This window comes from Phyllopteryx taeniolatus, chromosome 12 (assembly GCF_024500385.1).
Source record: "Phyllopteryx taeniolatus isolate TA_2022b chromosome 12, UOR_Ptae_1.2, whole genome shotgun sequence".
NCBI lineage: Eukaryota > Metazoa > Chordata > Actinopteri > Syngnathiformes > Syngnathidae > Phyllopteryx > Phyllopteryx taeniolatus.
In genome coordinates this window covers 22,873,511-22,884,415 of record NC_084513.1, presented here as the reverse complement: position 1 = coordinate 22,884,415, position 10,905 = coordinate 22,873,511, and the positions used below count along the sequence as shown (strand labels likewise).

The following is a 10,905-nucleotide window of genomic DNA, read 5'->3' as shown; positions in this document are numbered from 1 at the left end:
AGTTGATTTGTTCCGTGTCCATGCTCTTCACTCAAAACACCCTTCTCGGAAATCATCTTTCCGCATTGAAATGAACGCAAATGCCATTCATCCGTTCCACCCACCCCACCCCCCGCCAGATTGTTATTTTTTTTTTTATATCAATAAAAAAATTCACTCTATATTGGACTTTATAAAAAGACACGGTGGAAATATAATTCAACAGAATGTAAAGCATGAAAGAGTTTGTATCTCATGATCTAATGTTTCTTCTGGTGTTTCCGCCTTGGCCACCGGGAGGCACTACTGTACAGTACAGTCATGCAGACAAACAAAGAAGAATCTTCTTCTTCTTCTTCTTCTGTTCTACCACTCAGTAAGTTGCTGTAATGTTAGTCCTTTTTTGTTGTTGTAAAGGATGGAGAATAATGTGAGTAATGTTATGTTATCTGTCTATGTGTTGTTCCACCATATATGGGTTCCAATATCCGTTTCTTCAGGGTTCTAAAACTGCGACTGTTGATACTAACTGTTAGCATGTCAATAGCGTTTTCCATTCATTTTGTCGTTGTTTGTTAGCATTAAGCTGTTTTACATGCACAACTTGTAATTCTCTTTATTTTATGCCTAGTTTGAGTGCAAACTCCAACTGGAAGTGGCGTTAAACAGCTTGAAACCTCATTTTTGATAACGGTTTGAGATCCAAGGTTTTGTTTCACAGTGGTGGGGACCGGGGTTCAAATCCCGGCCCCGCATGTGTGCAGTTTGCAATGTTCTCCCGTGCCCACATCCCAAAAACATGCATGGTAGGTTCATTGAATCTAAATTGCCCGTAGGTGTGAATGTGAGCGCCAATGGCTGTTTGTCTCTGTGTGCCCTGCGATTGGCTGGCGACCAGTTCAGGGTGTACCCCGCCTCCCGCCCGAAGATAGCTGGGACAGGCTCCAGCACGCCATGCTCCATGTGAGCTATTATGCGTTCATCTTCATGAGCATTTATCAACCCATTTTCGATACCGCTTATCCTCATTATAGTCGTGGGTCCGTTCATCTTGATGAAATTAAGTGTGTAACTTATTCATATTTAATTGTTTTGCTCATATTTTACCGAGCAGCCAGTCTCACGCCTCCTAAGCCGTAATAAGTTCCGATTTTACTATTTTAAGATCCGCTAGCTGAATCCAAGAAAAAGAAGACAAAGTAGTTGTTATCGTTAGGTATAGACCGATATCGGCGAAGGCAGAACGATATTCTGCCTTTTGATTAATATCGCCGTGTATTTTATTTTATTTTTTCCCATCCAACAGCCAAAAAAAGATCAATATAAAACTGGGTAATTTTCAGGGAACTATTTATTTATTTACTTATTTGCTTGCTTGCTTGCTTACTTACTTTTTATTTACATTTTCCATGACCTTTATAAGAGCTGCTGCTGACCCTGGGAACTCCCTGCACTTTTTTGTTTTAGAACTTAAAACAAAGATAGGTGAAAGCCATTTCAAACATTTCAGTTATATCAAATTTTTGGAAAACATGATTTAGTGTCGAAAACTTGAGGGGGCTATTTATTTGTTGAAGTTTTCATTGAACTTGACGAAACATGCTGCTGAGCTTAGAATTTTAAAACAAAGATGTCTGTCTTCTATGGTTACATTTTTTTTAACATGTTATAAATCTGAAAAGCTACTTAATACACATATGCTTAAAGGCATTTAAATGAAGTTAATTGTTTGAGTTTGTATTATTGACAGTTTATTGACATATTTTCCCTTTTACTGCAAATGAATATCTGCTCCAAATGTCGGCCTCCTTGACTGCTCATAATCGGTCTCGCATCGGCCCTGGAAAAAACTCATATCGGTCTATTTCTAGTTGTTGTTGCCTGGGTTAGGGTTAGTTAACTAGTTATTTAACAGGTTGCCTGTCAAGTGTGGACGTCTCCATAAGGCTACATTTCTAATCTGTCGTCCTTGAGTGGCGCGGAGACAGCGAGACAAATACGCCGCGCGTTCCCGCCACTGACAGCGCCGCCGAAGCCGAATCCACACACGAACACCAAGCGTCCCCGATCGCAGCCGCTCTCGGGCCTCTTCTGCTCGACACGATCGCTGCCTGTCATTAGTCAGCCAACCGCTAAATTATTCAAGCGTGCACATGTTTGGAAGCATCCAAACACAGCAGACACAATGCCGTGCAAAACGCTTTCATGCGCCGAGCGGGGGTAAAAAAAAAAAAAAAAAGAAAGAAAGACGGACCCTTGGAATGAATGAATGAATGAATGAATAAATGAGCGAAACAAACAAAAACAAGCAAGGGAGGGGAGAATGGGAGGAATACGACTGCGTAATTTAGTGCTTCCACTTCAATGCTGATCATATTTAAAGGGAATCTTAATGCACGTGTCTCTCCCGTCTGCCATTGATGTGCGCTCACCGCAATATGGCTGACAATCTATTCCCACACTGGCACCCGCTGCCACTCAACGCAAGCACAGCGATTAGACGCACTCTACTGGGGAGACACTGATGCCTTTTCAGAGGAAAGAAAACCATCAGCTCTGATGTGTGTGCGTACCGTGCGTTGACACTGTGCATGTGCTCACAACCAGTGTCGGCACTCCAAGGCTTCTTAAACAGTGTCATCTATTAAATATAATAGTAACTGTACTGTTACAATTAATCATCAGAAAAAAGAGCTTCAAATATGTATTAAAACAAATAAATACATGCGAATGAATTAGAATAGTACTGACAATACTAATGCAAAGGTAGGCTCGATGTGATTTATTAGCTGGAAAATTCAAACATGACATAGCCAGCACAGTTTCACTACAAATTTCAGAACAATAAAATCACATCTATACTCATCTGCAGGCTTCTGTTGCGCAATTTATTGAGGTATGTCATCTCAATAAATTAGAATGAAAATATTTTCATAGAGATGTACCTGTCCATACATGTGGTCCGCGGACATATTTAAGTCGCCAGCGGTTTTTCACCGGCTGATTCTGCATTTGAGAAGGGTGCCCGCAAGGTTCAGTGTTCCAGTCACGGACGAATTGCTGCATCCTCTTCCGCATACAGATACGTCTCCATGTGAGCCTATTTGCGCCGCTCTTTAAAGGGAATGAAAGGAGCCGCTTTGATTGGACAGGATTGAAGTCTGCTGCGGTGACACCCGCACCAGCGCAGACGTGCCACTTTTAAACACGCTGATGTACGCCGGCCACCAAATGACCCAAACCAGGTCGGAAACGCCCCCTCACAAAGTTACTCCAGGCGCAGTGCTGGATTTCTGCCAAACAGGAAAATAGAGAGTCCTAAGTGTCGATGCGGAATGCTATTTAAAAAAAAAAAAAAAAAAGAGGACGATTGTGGTAAAGGGGACTTGCGTGGTTAGATACGAAAAATGTATTAAATTCAAATGAAAGGAGAGCATCCTGCGCCATCAAGTACTTGAATGCAAAGTCTTCCCGTTTCACTCAGCTCTCGTCATTTCACCAATTTGAACAGAAATGAGGAATTTCAAACTGAATGCTCATTTTTACTCAAAAGTCAAATAGCAGAAGGCGCTCGTGGACTTAGTCGATTAGACGCTCACCGAGGTGAAGTGTGACGAGGATTGCTGTGATTCTCGCGTGATGACTTTTGGAACTTGCAGCACTTGGCGGGAAGCAACGCGGGCGTAGTAAAGTGGGTAAACAGCGTTTGACATGTTTTCAATGTGGTTACATTAGAACAAGCTGTGTTGGATGGCAAAGCTAATATTCCAGCCATGCAAATCATCAATCATGGGAAAAGGCATATTAATTATTCAGTCAAAGCGTCTAATTCAAGAATCAATGTCGGGAAGCAGAGGGAGTGCTTGGGATGGGGGAGGCAACGACGGGGCGGGGGTGGGGGGTAATATAAAGGAATAGGGAATTACCCCTCGCTCTCTGAGCTGTGGCCCGTCTCGTCGCGAGCTGTCAAAAACAACTCGTTTCATCTCGCCAAGTTTAAAGACGACTTTGGAAACATTTTCCCGCACAAAACTCGTTAGGTCTTTGTTCCTCATTAGTTCCCCCTTTCCGTCTCTGCTCCTCCGCCTCTTTTGTCCCCCGCCACTATCCCTCCGTCCTTTCTTTTTTTTCTTCGAAGTTCTTCCGCCGGCTGACTCGGGCCTTTTCTTGAAGTTTGCTATTGTGCCCTCTGATCTGCGGCAATTACAATCTCTTTCTTGGGAATTCATTATTTACGTTCGATTCAACAAATCCCATCCTTTGCGTCCAACGAAGTCGCGCTCAGTCAGCTCTAATACAAAGACCGACCACGTTAATGGCTACTCCTCAAAAGGTGTTTCCACAGGCTTCATTACTCGCCATACGTGCCGGCCGCTTCAAAGATCATTAGCATCTATTATTAATGGATTAATATCCAATATCTCACTATCGTTAAAAAAAAAAAAAAAAAAGTTGTGGACTGAGAGTTAACTTCAGAACACTCATTTGTGGCTCTCCGTCTGAACTTCTTGAACAAGATTTTAGGCCTCGGAAGCTCTCCCGAGGCTTTTCTCATTAAGGTCACAGGAGTTCGTCCGATGCATTTCAAGTGGCACAGACACCCTGAGAACACCTCATTCCACAAGAAATGAGGGTTTAAATCAGGCCGTTAAAGAAATACAAACCTCACTGAAATCATTTGAAACTGACCAAACTTGAAGTTGCTGACAAAGCTTCTAACAAAATGCAGAAGCTTTTTGGCATGTCAGCTTGAGGTTTACAGACGCATACAAGGAACACTGTCCCTACTAAGAAACAGGGAGGAGACTCGTTATGTTTTGGGGCTGCTTTGCTCCATCCAGCGAAGGGTGTTTTGAATCTGTGCGTGGTACGCTGAAATCTCAAGATGATCAAGGCGTTCTAGAGCCAAATGTGCAGCCCACTGTCAGGAAGGCTGTCAGCATGGCAACACCCCCCGTTAATAAATAGGCTTCCCGGTCACATAGAGTTTGGAGCATCAATCAGTGAAGGGTTAAAAATTTCCGTCGGTTAAGACCGTCATTGTCAAGTGGAGAAAATATGGCATGACAGTCACATGACTAAAAACTCCAGATACCTCAAAACTGCTACGTTTGTTTTGAGAGAGAACAAAATTGGTCCGTTAGGATGCGAAAAGGCCTGCAGAAACATTAAAGGAGTTTCTGGCAAGTACTGGCCATGCCCTACACGGCACAACAGATTTAGTCTTCTCTGTCAGGGCCGTGACGCAGAGTGGCAAGACGGAGGCCTGTTCTTTTGAAGGAAAACATCCAAGCCCGGCTACTAGGGTCGGGCATCGAGAATCGAGAACCGATTGGAATCGGGACTAACATTCCGGTTCTCCCGGAATCGTTAGAATTTCCAAATTTTCGGTTCGCAGTTTCGATGCCTACAGTCCGCCCACCCCGAAGAAGAAGTGGCGAAAACCAACGAAGAAGCGGCAAAAACCAACGATGAAGAATGCACATGAAGACGTGCTAGTGCCCAATGGCGGTGGCGGCGAACAAAAGTGTGTCTCAAATTAATAACCAGTCACCTCAGTGCAACACTTGGAATAAGTTGATATTGTGCAAAGGAGGCTTTCACGATGTGTAGCGTCTGACGCGCTCCGAGCCTCAGCCGACACCGCGCGGAGCTTCGGTCAAGTCAACTCTGTCAATTGGGTGAGTGAAACAATAAAATACGTCTACGCCAACATGGACACCGCTAACAAGGTCAACTGTTGGTTGCACTTTTGCACTGATGGTTTTTATTGTTTATTTTAGTCTCCAAACCAACGGAAGAGCCGATGACAGAAAAAAAAAGCTTAAGCTAACCTTGAGCTAAAATTTCACCGTCGCAACTTTACATCACAATGAATTGGGACAGAATTCACATAAACGTTGTCTCACAGGATCACAAACACTAATCTTGTGCCTCCTCTGTGAAAATCGGGAAGGGAAGCAGTGTTTTATAGCATCTGGTTCCATCCATATAAAAAAAAATTAAAAAAAACACACACACACAGCGTGCGTTTCGTGCCAAAATGCTGAGTTCCTGTGCGTACCCTTCAAAATAAAAGGCTACAAGCTTAAAACTGGAAGTCAAGTTAAAACTTGCATATTTAAACCATTTGACAAAACAGATGAAACAGTCCCAAATAGCTATTTTAACATTGCTATATTCAACTTTTAGCTGAAACATTCATTAATAAATATTATGTCAATTGGGTTGGTTCCACATACATTGCCTTTTAGTTCATAGGTTTGATATTGATACTCATTATAAAGAACCCCGAGTCAAATGTTCATTTTAGTCTATGCTGCGTCCTGCTTAAAAAATGGATGTTCATAATTTGGTCACCCTTTATTTAAACCATGCGAACTTTTTTGATCCAGCCCCCTGAAAGAATCGGAATCGTTTGGAACCGGAATCGAAACAAGGAACCGGAATCACTGAAATTCAAACGATGCCCAACCCGACTGGCTACACTTTGCAAAAACACACATGAAGTGTCATGTTTTATGAATTGTGAACTGTTCCAAATCGTACTCCATTTTGCCATAAAAAGCCTTCTACAAGAAAGATGAAGGGCTCTGTTTTCATGACGACGTGAATCCGGCACAGCGGGCGACGTAAATCTGCGGGGAGGCGCGTCACACCACGTTTTGGTCATTTCACAGACACGCGCAAACCAGTGTTGAAAAGAGAAAAGTCCCCGCCGAACGCAGCCGATTTCATTCTCAGCCAATTTCAGTCCTGTCCAATCAATTTCGAATCACCCTTGGGAACTTTAAACATCTGCGATGTCTTCTTTTCAAGACAACGTCACCACAGAGCCACCGAAGATGACAACAGACGGTGTTTGGGCGTATGATATTTCCGGTGCGATTTTTCAAGATAAAGATAAATAAAGTGTCAGCCATTTATTTTTAAGGGTATTTTTGTAATAGTAACAAGAGTTTTGGGATTGTAGTTGGTTGTATATTTTCAGTTCAAACTATGAATTACTATAGGTAAATATAACCAAAGGGAGGGCTTGAAGTACTTACATGTTTTTGATATTTAGGGCAGGGCTTGGTCCAATATCCCCTGTGAATAGCGCCGGCAAATTATTTGCATCCTAAGTGGACCTGTGGATGAGGACTTGCTGCGCAAAAAGTACAGCCGATTGTTTTCGGCAGTCAAGTGCACACAAGAAGGATCAGCAAAGACAACAGAGGGCCTTCTCTGTGCATGTTCCACAACACTGTGACTGTCAACAATCAGGCATAAATTAGCAGCCTTGGCCTCTACTCTAGTTATTCTAGTAATTACCTCCCTCGAGGGCACACACACACACACACACACACACGCACGTTTCCAGCGCTGCACGACACCTCGTCACGAAGGGAGGGGCCCGCACACATCAATACAAGATTCATCCGGCCTCTTTGATTGGCCGCGGAAAGAAAAAAACCACCAAAAAAACCTTGGGAATGATGGCGCTGATGAAAGGCGATCAGCACTTCCCGTTAGGGGACGGCCACCTCGCAGACAGACGCTGACTGATTGACGGACAGTTGTGAGAAGCCGACGCCGCTTCGGAGAGTTGGGCCAAGGCGGGCGGGAGACGGACGGGAAGAGCCAGACAGGAAGGAGGTGGAACGCTGACAAGCTCATCTCCATTTTTGACAATGGGGGGAGCGTCTGAAGCGGCGAGAACAGAGGGAGGACTTTAGCGCCTTTCATCTTGTCATAATTATCTCCAAGAAGCCACATGAAACGCTAAATCTCTAATTTTTTTGGTTGTTTATAAATTAGAGAACAAGGACGTTTTTTTTCTGTGACAACTTTGATGGCCCTTTCCCCCCCTCTTCCCTCTGTGCATGCTTGAGCAGTCCTGGGCTAATGACGGCGTCTCTTCTTGAGGCCAACGGGGGCGCGACGATGAAAATTGCAATAAAAAACGACACTAAACACAATTTAGCAAATGAACGGCGAGCTGAAGTGTCAGAATACGGAGAACGTCGTTACCCAAATTACTGCGTGTGAGTCAGTCTTTGAATGCCAAATGTGCGGGCGTCCGCCACTATTAAAAGGAGACATATTGTATCGTGCATATGCGATCTCTCCACAATTGGAAAGAGTTCCCAAGTGTCTTGGGAAAATGTCCGTGACAGACATGAAGTAGCCAAAGCATCACGAATGAAGGCCGACTTTCGACCTTCTTTTTCCAGCCCTGATGAAATCCGCCATTCCGAAAGGGGCTGCCGTGTCTCGCGCGAAGCGAGCCACTGCTCACATCAAGCATCTTCAGTCAATAAACACGGTGTGCCGCCAGAAAAGGGTCCGCTGTGATTGGCCAGTGTTCACTTCAGAAAAATAGGAGCGATAGGTAACAAATCTAGCATCTTAAATTCCATCCAGACTGCCAATGAGTACAAGAATCCATGGAGCGTCCATAGAAAAGTGCAGAATGGATGCCTCGTATACAGATCATATTTTCAGAAACAGGCAGACAACAAAAGACAAAAGCCTTACTTGGTTGTTTAGTTTGTTTGTTTGTCGGTTTGACAAGCAAGGGGAGAACATGCAAAATCCTCAGAGGAAGGCCGCAACTGAGATTCCCACCCAGAATCTCAGAACAGCGAGGCAGACTTGCTTACCGCTAGGCCGTTAAACTGCCATCGTCCCCAACGGCCATCAAGAAAGTGTACCGAAACGCCCGTCCTAAAATTTGGGGCTTCAATGATGCATATATTGCATGCTTTGTAAAGGTGGACAGACGCTGTCCACTTGCGGGAAACGTTGGACACATTTGAGACGGCTGACCCGTGATGACCTCTGACAAAAGGTCAAAGGTGATAAGGAGCACAGATGGCTGGCCAGCAGAGAGAGGGGACACTGAGCGAAGCCACACGTAGCAGGAGATACGTTTGTCTCACGCATATGTCGACAAGAAAACACAAACCTGCGCTAGCCCCGTGGACGCTAGCACCGTGTAGCGCAGATGGCTGCACGAGACATTACGAGGAAAATAGAAGGCCAAAAGTTGAATGAGAACGGAAATGGGGACATGCTGAAAGTGCTACGCTAAACTATGCCTGATTAGTGTGTACAAACAATATGCATGAAGATTACAACACACCAGGAGGAACTATGGAAGAAATGAAAGAGGAAGAAAGGGCTCAAGGTGAACGTTTTGGTTCACATTGAAATCCAAATACGAGATCTTTTGGTCCTGACAGCCTTGCCAAGTATCCAAATATGACAATAATCCCACCTTATAGACAGCAAAACGTTGTGGATTTACAATGCTGTCTTCAACCAATTAGCTGCAAAATTAAATTTAGTGGTTTGTTGGACTGGTTCACTCGCTTCACTTGAGTTTGGGTCATACTGAAAGAACGGTGGTTTTCCATTGGCTGGCGAAGACTGGAGGTTGCCGTGCGGCCACGGTCCGCCGGGTTCGGCTCCAGCTTTCTATGAGCCTGAACAAGATACGCGCTGTAGAAAACTCACAATCTATGCTCGTGTCATTGTTGACTTCTCAGAGACGTCCGTCCAGTGAGCCAGCTCAAATCCGGGTCGGGGAAAAAAGGTGTCCTACGATTGACTGGCGATCAAGTCGGGGGTAATGCCCGTCTCTCGCCCAAAGCCAGCCAGGATGGGCTCCCGCTCGCCTAATGAGGACAAGCAGCGCTATAGAAAATGGATGGAGGTAAATTCAGCTTGAAATTGCTTGAAACGTCAAGAGTGCATTCAAATCGAAATGCTGCCGTATGCTATGTGAGCCAAATAGGCGCCGGTCTAAAAATACGTTGCCTATTTCAAACAATAGCAGTGCAATTTTGTCTCCTGTGTCACCTTCCGTTATTTGGCCCTAATGGCAGTTTACAGCCACAAGGTAATCACTTGTTCCTTTCTCGCCCTCGGTGTGAATTCCAAGCAGGTCTACGACCACGCGTGTGTGAATCCTAATGTCTGGACGGGGAGCTGGGCGGCAAGCGAGAGCGAGGCTGACAGCGGTGCTCGACACGGGCATTAAATCATGCCCCGAGGAGTCCTCCATCCACGCGCCCCGCGACAGCCGCGCTGTCATCACGGCCGGGCCGCTTCCGATGTCTCTTGACATCGCCGCGGCAGAATTAGTCGCAGCATCAGATGTAAATTGCCGCTGTTCAAGGATGATAACGAGCGCCGAGATACACGTCGGTGTCGGTGACGCCGCGGGGCCTTGACGGGCTGTCCCGAAAGCCGCCCTCGGTTAGGCCTAATGGCGTTCCGGTAAGGCCGGGAAGGTGGCAGCGGGCGATGGACAAGCGGAAAGCGTTCTGGTCTCGGTGCCTGTTGCAGAAGCTGATGTCACTTCAACCATTCGGATGGAATGACTTTTGCAACTTGCTCTTCTCGACTGTAGCAAGGAGCTGAACAGAAAGAAAAAACAAAACAAACAAAAACATGTATTTGAGCCATGAACGGACTAATACATTTCCTAGGACATCTCTGCCTTTCTGTGACTCTTCTAGTCTCTCTCTATCGCTGTTATTACCTGCTGGTGACCCTCTACTCGGCTTGAGAAGATTTTGTTTGAAGCCTCGCAATGACGAGCTACCGCAGGTGTCAAAATGTAACAACTGTAATACCGCTTGGAAAAGAAATCTGCGGTGTTGTCCTCTACTTTCCTGTTAGTACATTTTGCAACGTACTTGTTGCTATGTAACGTGCACAACGTGTTCGGGCGGATATTGTATGTCACTTTTCACATCCATTTGAATTGGACCTCAGCGCGGCGTCGTATAGCTGACCGTGCCGCAGCCTGTGTGGGATTCATCGCCTGCCAGGGACTCGCGCCCTCTTCTGTCAAACCTCCGTCCCACATTTGCCACTGGACAGCGCCCGAGCACGCAGCGTGTACACTTGAGCTAACATAATGCAGTAATAGCT

General features: G+C 45.2%; 1 long non-coding RNA gene across 1 annotated transcript; it reads left to right on the top strand.

Moving 5' to 3' along the window:
* The first annotated feature begins 355 nt into the window (after positions 1–355).
* LOC133486370 (uncharacterized) lies at positions 356–10,461 on the top strand. Its single transcript, XR_009791008.1, has 3 exons — positions 356–409; positions 9,513–9,679; positions 9,908–10,461. It is a non-coding gene; the product is annotated as an uncharacterized LOC133486370 (long non-coding RNA).
* The last annotated feature ends 444 nt before the right edge of the window (positions 10,462–10,905 follow it).